Consider the following 12134-nt stretch of genomic DNA (forward strand, 5'->3'; position numbering starts at 1 on the left):
AGAACTTTTACTGGTATAAAACTTTTTGTTTTCTATAAATGTCTATATGATTTTTACTTAGGAGGCTGAGATCTTTCTATCTTGGAGAAAGTAACTTTTATACCACAGGTTATAAAAGATGAAAAGATGACTAAAAGAAAAGAAAGGATGGCTGAAAGGGATCAACATTTTAAAAGTCTAAAATTTTAGATATACACTTCTTATTGTATATGTGTCCTCTTCTCTTATTTAGAGAGAAGGATCTTATGAGGGACTGTGTCAAAGGCTTTGCAGAAGTCCAGATAAATGACATCTGTATCCTTTCCCTTGCTCAGTGATGTGGTCACTCCATTATAGAAGGCCACTGGGTTGGTCAGGGAGGACTTGCCTTTGGTGGAGCCCAAATCCTCTCCCTGTTCTCCATGTGCCCTCGCACGGCTTCAGGGAGGATCTGTTCCATGATCTTCCCAGGTACAGAGGTGATGCTGATGGGTCTGTAGTTCCCAGGGTCCTCCTTTTGATCCTCTTTGGAGATGGGTACAATGGTTCTTATTTTCCAGTTACCAGGGACTTTACTGACTGTCAGGACTTTTCAAATATCATGGAGAGGGGCTTGGCAACTACATTAGTCAGTTCCTTCAGGACTCTGGAGTGCATCTTGTCAGATCCAGTAGACTTACATCCATTCAGGTGCCTCAGGTGGTCCCAAACTTGATATTTACTTACAGATTGAGGGACTTTGCCCTCCCAGGCTCCATCCTGCTTTCCATCCACTCCAGGTGTGGGAAGAGAGGTTGCCATTGAAGACTGAAACAAAAAAGTTTTCTCCTCAGCTGTTGTTACCAGTTTTTCAGCATTGTTTATCAGGAGTGTGTCCGTGTGTTTGTGTGTGACACAGTCATGCTGTGCACTTTTAGAAGACTTTGTGGTTTAAAATGAAAAATTATTTCTTTATAACAGATAGAAGAAATTATTTTAACTATTTTGTACTTACATTATCTGGAGTCCTGGAGAGATCAGATAAAAGAAATGGAAAAAATTACCCTATGATAAGGCTTCATGGTGTGCACAGAACATAATTTAATAGTGCTTCTTTTCTGAATGCCTACCAATAGTATAGCAGTCCACTAAGCATAGCAGTCCACTATCTCCTATCATTATCTATATACCATATAGTCTGAGGGGCCATATTTTATACAGGAAAATAGGAAGTTTAAAATGAGTGTAGCGAGGTGAGACATAAAAAGGAAAAGACATGATTTGAAAGGATCTACTGCACATTCTTTATTCTAAATGTTGTTCAGCATCTGGTATTTACTAAGTTCATGTTGATTTTGTAAGCAGTGCTAGCATTACCCACAATGTATTTTGAAGTATGAATTTAGTATTGTAACATAGGTGTCTGGAATATCTGAGGACACTACTATATGAAAACCAACACTCTCTTTTTGGTGGAAAAAATGTATTTATATATTTTTTCTGTTTCTCAAGGTACTTTAGCTTTAAAAATACTTTTATGCAAAGTGAATTACTAAACTTTGTGTGTGGCTCAAGTGGAATAATGTAAATGGAAAACTATATTAGAGGAAATAAATGTTGGAGGATTTCCATTAAAAAAAAAAAAGAAGAAAGAAAAATCTTTTCTGTAAATAAGTCTAAAATGCTCTGAGTACCTTAAACTATTAGATAGCAACTAAAGATTATATATTCAAAGTACACAGTTTAAGAGCTTTTGGCAGATCTTTTTCCACTCATCATCATTTTATATTCATGTCATCAGTATTGCAAGACGAATTTGGCAAGATTCCAAATAGCTCCTAAAGAAGCTATGAATTTGAAAGTTACTTCTTTGTAAATATGCAGGTTAAAAGCTTGTAAAGATAAAATTACAGAAAGTAGAAATTTAAAAGCATTTGTTTTTTCTTGAGCCTACCAGAAATAAACTAAATCTTGAATGGAATAGAGCTTTTCTATAACAAAAGAGTTATGTAAATACTAGTATGATATAATGCTTTTACTGGCAATACTTAATTGTTCAGAAAAGTACACTATTCAATCACCACTAGAAAAACTGTATTAATAAAAAAACACCCAAACTAATATTTTTTTTCCCCCCTTGGTTTCTACAATGCTACAAAATCCAGAACATAAAAAATTTAAGAGAACAAAGACAATGAATTTGCTAATTAAAATAAACCCAGCATGCAAATTCACATTAAGGAATGATTTTGCAAATATAGAGTGTTCCTGTGGCAGGTTAGTACAAAACCCTGGAAAGACCCTTCCCCCCCTTCACCAATCTCACAGTTTTACAGAAGTGGATTCTCTCATTAGATATGCTACAAGCTTCAGGTCTACCACAGAGCTGTTCCATTAACAAACAGTTTGTTGTTAAATATTTCATTGTTATGAGCTCATACTTAAACTTAAAGAGCAATCTGTGGAAGAATGGAGTGTTAAAGATTTTACTGCCCATAAAACAACAGGAAAGTAACTTTGGGAAAGCTGTAGATTCTGGAAGAGGATGGCTTTCTTTTCATTTTACTGCTTTTTGGTGAATATTTTCTGTTTAGTGTGTCCCTATAGTAAAGCACAGGATGAATGTTAAGTATCTTGTGCAAAAAAATAAATTTATTGGAAAGTCTGAATATTTCTAGTCAACTGTCCCCATGTCTTTTGTGGTGGTGCCCCTACAAATGTGAGCATAGAATAATTGAAAGTATCTAGTTTATGAATCTTTATTCAACCTTGTATTATTTATTACTCAAGGACTGAATTTTTACACAGGTAAAATAGCCTACAATGGCTGTTGTGGTGATGAAGGTTTACCCTAGAATCAACACAGCCCTAAAGATGGGTGTGTTATCCAGGGAGAAGAAGTTAGAAAGGGATCATTTAGTTTACTCATTTTGTGTTATTCTTCAGTCTGGAGTGCTAGTTTCAAGCTGATCTTTCTTAGAGGAAGTTGCTGAGTTTCCATCACTTAAACACCTTCCACTTTTGTCAAAACATGGGACATAGGCTTGCTACCTTTGGCAAGATGAACTGAATATACAAATTGCTGCAGTTGATAATTTAGTATGGCTTTATTTTGCCCTATATATGATTGTTATTCAGCTTCTTTAGAGCTGAAACTTCTTTTTACATTCATCTGCTTCAGCTTTGTACTTGGACTCAAAAACCAAACCTATCAAACTACTAAATAATAGATATTAATAAATACATTATTTGCAATAAGAAGGAAACCTCTCTCAGATATATAGATATAATATTTTAATGAAAAGGAAACAATGTTCTCCCTTGGTTTGGAGAGTATACTGTTATTTTTAAGATTTTGTTTTTTGAGATGGGAATTTTCCCACCTTGCAAATATGTGAAGTGTTCTAGCAAATATTCCCACTTTTTTCTTGAGTGGATACAGAAGTACTTCAGAACAATTCTATTTCAAATGGCTGTATAATTTCACAAGAATTGAAGGCTTTTGCAGATTCAGAGTAGCAACTCAGTCAGGGCTTGCATACATGCCACAGTCACTGTGTTGTGTTTAAAATCACCAAGCAGTGATGCAGGTCGTGCTTTCCCAGTGACAGGAAAATTGAATTTATTGTTGAGGCACATGCACTCATTTTTTTTTTTTTTCCAGGCCATTTACACATTAGATACAGAGCTGCAGTCACAGGGACATGATATGGTCTGCCCTTCTAGCAATTAGTGCACTCCATCAGTACATTCTTATGCTTCTGAGATACAGGCAGAGCAATGATGTTGCCTCCCAATTTTCTGAACCATGAACTCAACTGAGGAATATACTGAAAGGATGTAACAGTTGAAGATAAACAATGTCGGCAAGAGATTCAAAAAGGACTCATAGATAATGGCAGTACTTCAGACAGAGGTCTATTGATGTCATATGAGAACTATAGCAAAATGAAAATCAGTTTAAAAAACTCATAAATAAACCAGGAAATGTATGGACCAAAGCTCATAGATACTAAATTAGGCCTAACATTTGAATGAATACTGTGAAGATGATTAGTTCGTTTTTCTCTTTTCTTTTTTTAAAGAGTGAGCTCAAGAGTAATGTGGAAGATTATTTTGTTTCATTTGAAATATTATTCTTTCTGCTTTTCTATCTCCATTCTCTATCTCTGGAAGGTTTTCAACTGATAGTGAGACCAATACCTCTGTACAACATCAATATGATGAGGTAAAATTGCCCATCCAGCTCTTTTCACTTTGAAATTATATCTCATCCATAAACACTGCCAAAACCCAGCTATAAAGATGCCAAATCCTTGTTGGAAGCTTACTTAGTCTAACACAGGCCTATGCATTATTATGGACCAGTGTACACTTTCTCATCTCTCAGCTGTGTGTACCATAAATTGTTAAATTATTTTGCTGGTCGCTGCAGCTGTGGGAAATGCTTCTTGCTTCTGTGTAGGATTTTAGAAGATTTTATGAGCTTGTTGAAATGAAACTGTAGTTGATATGAACAGCTTTGATATGAAAACAGGGCCTGGAATTAGAAAGACTTAGTGTCTTGCCAAATACGTGATACAATGAGGCTGTGAATGGTGACATTCACAGGAAGAGTATCAGGAGGGTGAATGTGTAGGTAGGTTGATGGCAACACTGGAACAATGGCAGTCCGCTTAAGAAGAGAGAAAATAAACTGTTCAAGATCCTATCTCTCACATTAATGAATAATGGCTCATGACCTGTTTGGTGTGGGCAGGTCGAGGAGCTGATGTGAGGTATGGAACTGCCTGTAGCTCTTTATGTTCTGGTGTGGTTTTAGACAATTCATCGTCACTAGCAAAGACTTCTGAAGTCATTGTGCTTATCTCCTATGATCACCTTAGTTCCTTAAAACAAAAGTTTTGCTCCAATTAAAAGGATCATCTCTGACTGCCTAGAAATGTGTAATATTCAGACTTGAGAAGGCAGCCAGGATTCAGAGCAAAAGCTGTTGTTAACAGAATTGTCAACTCAAAGTGTCTTCTTCACTAAGTGTTAACTTCTCTTTGATCTGAGAACTTTCAGAAAGGGACGTAATTTTTCCAACTTCTATTTTCTGTTGTCTTAAAATTTGTGTCAAAACCTAGAACATCCCTGACACTTTCTTACAGATGACTTCAAAATTTTTCAGGCCTAATCTTTATGATGAAACATGCTTTTGCATAAACCTCAAACTGAACGTATTCATTAAAACAAACAAACAATTTGATGTAATAATATTTGATTTCTTTTTTTCCTAAGCTATATGCTTTCAATTTATGTCATACATTTTTGGATTTTGCAAACAAATGCACAAAACAAGGTTAACTTTGTTATAAGTGGAAAATCAATGGTATTATGTTGGAATTTCTCTGCCCAATAGTTTTATTGAAATTAATGCAATTTTTCATCTCTAAAAAAAATTTAAAATATTATTGGGATGAAAATATTCTGTGATTCTTACTGCACAGCTCAAATTCTAACTTTCACGTTTGATACTAAAATACACCTTAGAAAGTGCATTTTTCTAATTTGTAGGAATAAAAGGAAAAATTTATCTCAAGGAAAGCTACTTCAGTGAAGGAGCAGATGTGCTGATTTATTGACAACAGTGGGTACGATACAAATGGGTACCCCCAAATGACCACTGCAAACATCTGTGAGGTTGCCAAATACAGCCACATGTGTTTGATCATGGAGGGGGTGACCAATTGGCACTGTCACACCAGTCCAGACACCGAAGGTTAATATTAAAGATGTTCTATCCTGTTGGCATTCAGCACCTGCCTATATAAGCAGAACATTTTCTTATTATGCAAGTATGTGCAAGCACAATGGAGTTTTCTAAATTACAGAGAGGCATCTGACTCAAAAATTATTTTGTTCTTATACTTAAATAAAGAAAAAGAGATAGGAAGGATGGCTTGAGTTTTGTCCACTGACTAGAAGTTCTCATAGCTTATTAACCTCCTGTGAATTCAAGCCACTGCTGCTGTGTATCCCTTTGTGTTGTCACAAAGATTGACCAGGAAAAGCTCTACATCAATGCCTCAGTGCTCATCTCCTCTCCAGGGCTGGAGACCTTTGAGAGACACAGAGGGCTCAGACCATGGCAGTGTCCCCAGGGCCTCCCGTGTGTAGGTGGTCTCTTCTTGGAGAGTGTCAAGAGAAAGGAGGCAGAATACTCTTTCTTTTCTGTCCTGTGACCCAGAGAATCATTGTCTCAGAGCAACCCTAAGTGACAGCGTGACATTACAAAGACTGGAAATATTGGGGGTCTGTATGATTTCCATGCAGAGAACAGGGAAAAGAAGCTCCAGAAAGACATCCAGATGGGTTGTCCTGGTCTAGTTTCATGCTTTAAACAGTTCATACCTCTGAGGAATAAATTTACTAAAGTAAATTTACTATGCATAAATGATTAATTTATTAAACATTATATTAACTGTCTTAATGGTGCTGATTTATATACTGGGATTTCTATAAACACATAAAAATCTCACTCTCCTACACCCTCACTGTCCTTTCACATCAATGGAGTATGTTGGTTAGCGCCTGCCAGGATTCTCTTGCATGAGAGGAATCTTTTGAAAAGTAATATAAAAAACAGGGAAGAAAATAGGGAGAGCCCATGGACTGAGAGCTGTCCTATTAACCAGGACTCACATGGCTTTATAATAAAAATAAACAGTGTGGAATCATTGAGGGACGCTTCAATAATTTTAAATGTATGACTGAAGAGGTATTGTTCACTGATTGGATGGATAAACAAAATAAAGGTAGAGGTCTAAAAGTGGGTGGCTATTAATTTGAGCGCATAGAAATCACGCACACTGAAGGAAGACATGAGAATATCACTGACAGAAAACAGGGAGATTCTTTCTGGTAGACCTAAGTGGTTGTCAGAACATCACAGAAAATTCTGAAAATTCTGTGCTGAAGTGCCTTGGCTTTTTAATAACATTTAGAAATCATGAAATTTAATGAAGATCTAACATAATTTTGTTAAATATTCTTTAAAAAATCAAAACATCCCATTAAAAATCCATATTTTAAGTGTATGATGTAAATGAACTTGTGAGGTCACTACAGATTTTTTTTTTTTTTTGTAAAAATGTGCAAGGATAAAGCCCAAAAAGCTGACACGTTGTCTTGAAAGTAAAACCATCACAGAGAAAAGGATCTTAGAAAGTCCTTAGAGAGTCCTGAACTTCCTGCCCCTTTTCAGATTAAAGAAGCAAGTAGAACAAAACTGAGTTCAACAAAACCGTGTTTTATTCTAAATGAATTATGGAAAATGTTGGTAAGAGATATTAAAAACAATAGTGTACCCTGAAATTCTTGCAAAGATACTGCCAGGAAACTGTCCAGACAAGCATTTTTGAAACCCTAGAAATACCCTTTGCAATAATTGAAGGGCTATGATAACATTCATAAAGATACAGACACTCCTTGATTTTTAACTCATTATACCTGGGTATCTTGGCCTGTAAATTCCTACTTGCAATAAATTGCAATAATAAATAATAAGGTAGAAGATAAAGACAGAGGAAGAACATTGCAAATGGATAAAAAGGACAGTTTGATGCATATAAATATAAAGGATTGATCATTCAGATGAACTTCTATCACACAGAACCATAGAATGGTTTGAGTTGGATGGGACCTTAAAGATCACTTAGCTCCAGCCTCACTGCCACAGGGAAGGACAGATTTCACTAGACCAGGTTGCTCAGAACTCCATCCAGCCTGGCTCTGAACACCGCCAGGGATGTGACACTCTCATGTTCTCTGGAAATCCTGTGCCAGTGCCTCACAATCCTCACAACAGAGAATTCCTTCCTAACAGCCAATGTAAACCAACTCTCTTTCTGTTTAATGCCATTCTCCCTTGTCCGATCACTGCACGCCCTTGTCAAAAGTCCCCATCCAGCCTTCCTGTAGATTCCCTTCAGGTACTGGAGGCTTCTCTGAGGCCAGCCTGAAGCCTTCTCCAGCCTGAGCAACCCCAACTCTCTCAGTCTGTCTCCATAGGAGAGATGCTTCCATCTCTCTGATCACCTTTGTGGGCTCCTCTGGATTCACTCCAGCAGGTCCCCGTCCTTCCTGTGCTGGGACCCCAGAGCTGGAGGCAGCTCTGCAGGTGGGGTCCTGCCAGAGCAGAGGGACAGAATCCCCTCCCTTGCTCTGCTGGCCATGCTGCTTTGGATACAGCCCAGGACACTGTTGGTTTTCTGGGCTGTGGACACTCACATTGAGCTTTTCATCAACAAACACACCAAAGTCCTTCTCCTCAGGGCTACACTGAATCCATTTTTAGAGCAGATAAAAGATGGAATGCAAACAAAGACTGCTTGTTCCATTGCTGATTGATGAGAAATTGATGAGAGAAAAAAAAAAAGAAAATTACCGTATCTACAGTCTAGTAATGGATCACAATGCTTATTATATAGTCCTTCAAATTTCATTAAGTAGAAAGACTACTGAAAATAGGAATAATAAAATCCTGTCATTGTCATATTTAAAATCCTGTATTCCTACCTAAGTAAAATAAAGGAATAGAGAAATTGAGGAAGCAAAACTGAGTCGTATCAATTATAAAAGAGGAATATACAAAGGAACATGAATGTGTCCCAGACCTTTAAGCATGAATGTATCCCAGACAGAAACAGACAGCTTGCAAAGCCTGCAATTTACCAGTATGTTGGTATGGAGAAATCACCAAAGAAAACACAATGGTAATGACATCAGAAATCTTATCTGATGAGAAAAAGCAGGGCAAGCTGGGTCAGGAACATAGGAGCTGCCATAGCAAATTAAATCAGTAATTCATTTGTTCTGTTATCCTGTCTTTGATAGGGAACAGCTATCAGTGCTTCAGACAACAGAGAAAAATATTAAAATACATACAGTTCTGTGGTGACCATCTCATTTGATATATATTTTCCCTGCTATCCGTTGATTAGAGGTTGACTTGTCATCTCAAGATTTAATCTCATTACTGATTTCAAGAAAACACTTCAAATATTATATAACAAATATAGTGAATGCTGATTTTATTCATGCCCATATTTTTACTTACAATTTTGTACAAAAATCCCTGTGAAAATAAAAACAACTTCAGAGCTGGAAGGAAGAGATTCTACCCCAGGCATCAAAGTATTTTATTATGCTTCCAAGACTGGCTGAGAAGCTGTGGTAACAAGGTAAGTCCTGTTCTTCAGCATGTTGATTTAAATGTAGAAGTTCTGTATTGACCAGAAATACCCACAGTTTAATTAAAGCCATGAAAAATAAGCAAATCTTCATCTTTGACACTTGGTTTCTGGAAAAACAATCAGTTTCAGAAGAGGAGTTCTAAAGACACCCCAAACTCTTAAATGAGTCTTAAAAATTTGCCGTGATGATTGCCAGACTAAGAACATTGACTTTTTGCACAGACACCCTTCCTTTTCATCACTCACTGGTTTGTTTGTTCTGGTCCTTAGGGATTTTACCTGTACTTAATTCCCCCAGAGATTTAAGCAAGTATTTTTAATGATGGTTTTATATTTGTCATATTTTCAGCCAGACAAACAGAACACACTTTTTTTTTTTTTTTTTGGTGGTCCCGTATGCCTTGATATCTCAGCACAGCATGATTCAGAGATCCCAAGTGAGTGAGTGAGTGCTGATGGAACTGTTGGTGGCATCAGTGTGCCAGGGTCAGCTTACCCAGATGCCTGCCCTGAGGGCTGAGCAGCCATAGGGCAGCACCTCATAAAGCAGCCTTATTTATTCCAGCCCTGTGTAACATCTGTATATTGTCCTTGTCTGGCCTGAGGCGCCATCCCTGTGGTGATTCAGGAGAAAATGGGGCTGAAACTCTGACACTGACATAAGAAAAAAACCAGTATGTGTAGGAGAAGGGAATACAAGTGACCTCACCCCATGTTTATTACCCAATACAGCCTCGCCCCTGATGAGTCACAGCTATATCCAATCAGTGAGATAAAAGAGGAGGGTGGCTGGTAAAGAGAGGAGTATCATGGGGAAGGAACCTTGAGGAGCATGGAGAGGCTCATAAAGCAGGCCCCTGGAGAGAGAATCATTGCTGATCTGTAGTCAGAGTCTGTAGTTGGAACCTTCAGTCATAGTCTAGACAGGTGAAAGCCTGCAGTCAGAGTCTGCAGACTGATACATGCAGAAATGATTTCACAGGAAATAACCATCAGCCAGAGGATGCAAAGGAAACCTAGAGTAGGAGCTTGCTGCAGCCAGAGTCAGTTGGAGTTAAGATGACTGAGCCGTGAAGAGTCATAAACCAGGACCCTTTCTATGCTGTGTTTAGCAAGAAGTCTGTGCCTTGGCTCATTTTTACCCTGTAATAAAAGGGCTGCTGCAACAAGTGTGTTCTGGTTTCATATTCACAGAATATCATGGTAAAGTGCAGACCCACTAACCTATATTATTAAATGTACATGTACATCATGCAGTAGATCTCAGTATATTAGATGTAAAACCAAGCATTATCCTAGTAGATTGTGGGAGCATCTAGGAGTTAGGGAATCCTAAGGAAAATGCAGCAAGGATTTTGTTTCTACACTATCTGAATGATGGCAGGGCCAAGTTGCTTTTTGTCACCAAATGTAGGTGATTATTCTTTGAAAAAGTTTTTGCATTTGCTCTATAGAGAAGCCATAGTAGATATAAGAGAATTTGCTAGAATGGATTTTATTATGTGTTTTGGTGCTTGAGAATTTCTTAAAAATGTCTTCATATTTTCCGTAAAACTATAAAAGTTCATCAGAATCATGCAAGGAAAAAGGATCTGAACAACATATTTTCCTTAACATCCAACATGCCATGGAAAAATATAAAAAGAAAAAGCAGCTTTAGGAAAAGGCTTCCAATTCTGTTTTTCTATTCCAGTATCCATTTGTATTAGAAGATGCTGAATGAAGATTGTAAAACTATACAGGGGTATACATTCAATAATCTCCTAAACACACCATTATCAGCCAGAAGTTGAGAAAATTTTGTTTCTTAAAACTTTTGAAAATGTACCCATCATCTTAGGGCTTGTGGGAAAATTGGATTTGTTTGATTTTAGGTGAAGAAGGACTTCACCAATGACAACAGACAAAATTTAGCTTGATCTTTTTATAGATGGAGTGGGAACATGGTGGTGTTTCCTGAAGGCTAAAATCTTTCCTTAGCTCACAAGTGGACAGGTTTTGTGACATTTTCTCTTGAAAGGTTTTATACAAAAGTCTGTAGTCTTCTTATGATTTCCAGCTTGAAAAGTTTCAGAATTGTTCTTGAAGTAATACACAAATAGCATGAACCACTGTGAAGTAGTAAACAAAGCCACATTATTTAATTCTCTCAGGTCTGACCTATAGACTTTTTGTTTAAACAACAAAATAATGCCAACAGTGATAAATTGTCATTAATTTGAGTGTTTCTATGATTCTGGTCTTCTCTTCATGAAGAGGTTTATAACAGATATGACAGAATTACATCTACTTAATGATTCTGCCAAGACAGAATTAAAACATTAATGGAACTCAGGACTCAGTTTCATTCTATTCAGTCTATTTACACTGTTCTGACCATAACTGGGGCTTATAAGTCATATGTACTCCTTCACAAGCCCTTCTTATTTCTGCAGAATAATCTAAATTTATATTCAACAGTATAGGCAATGAGCCTACCAATCTCTGAATTTTGCAAATGTTTAATTTAAAAATGTTTAAGAAACCTGAAGCTCTTGAGGGACATTAGGCATTAGTTAGGAAAGTCTGAGGGTCCATTGCATTTGACAACATTACATGGAAAATCTTCTATGTCTCTTCTGACTAACTGTAGATTTTTGGCTTGACTGTTAATAATATATATTTGAACTTTTTTAGGAAAGGAAAAATGGCTTGGCTGTAGGGAAAAATGGCTTGGCTGTAGAGAAAAATGGCACAAAGTGGAATTTACCTGTGAAATTCTACATCATTAGAGAAACAAAAAAGTCCAAAGCCATTTCAGTAAAATGCTTTGCTACGTGTCACTAACCTCACAATTTAATAAACTGTCTTGCTAGGATGTAGATGGAAGTGATCTTTTAGCTTGGCAGTTCAAGTGAAAAATATGCTCTATACTAGAAAGAGGCTCACCATTGTGTG

Source organism: Hirundo rustica, chromosome 2 (assembly GCF_015227805.2).
Source record: "Hirundo rustica isolate bHirRus1 chromosome 2, bHirRus1.pri.v3, whole genome shotgun sequence".
In the NCBI taxonomy this organism is placed as follows: Eukaryota; Metazoa; Chordata; class Aves; order Passeriformes; family Hirundinidae; genus Hirundo; species Hirundo rustica.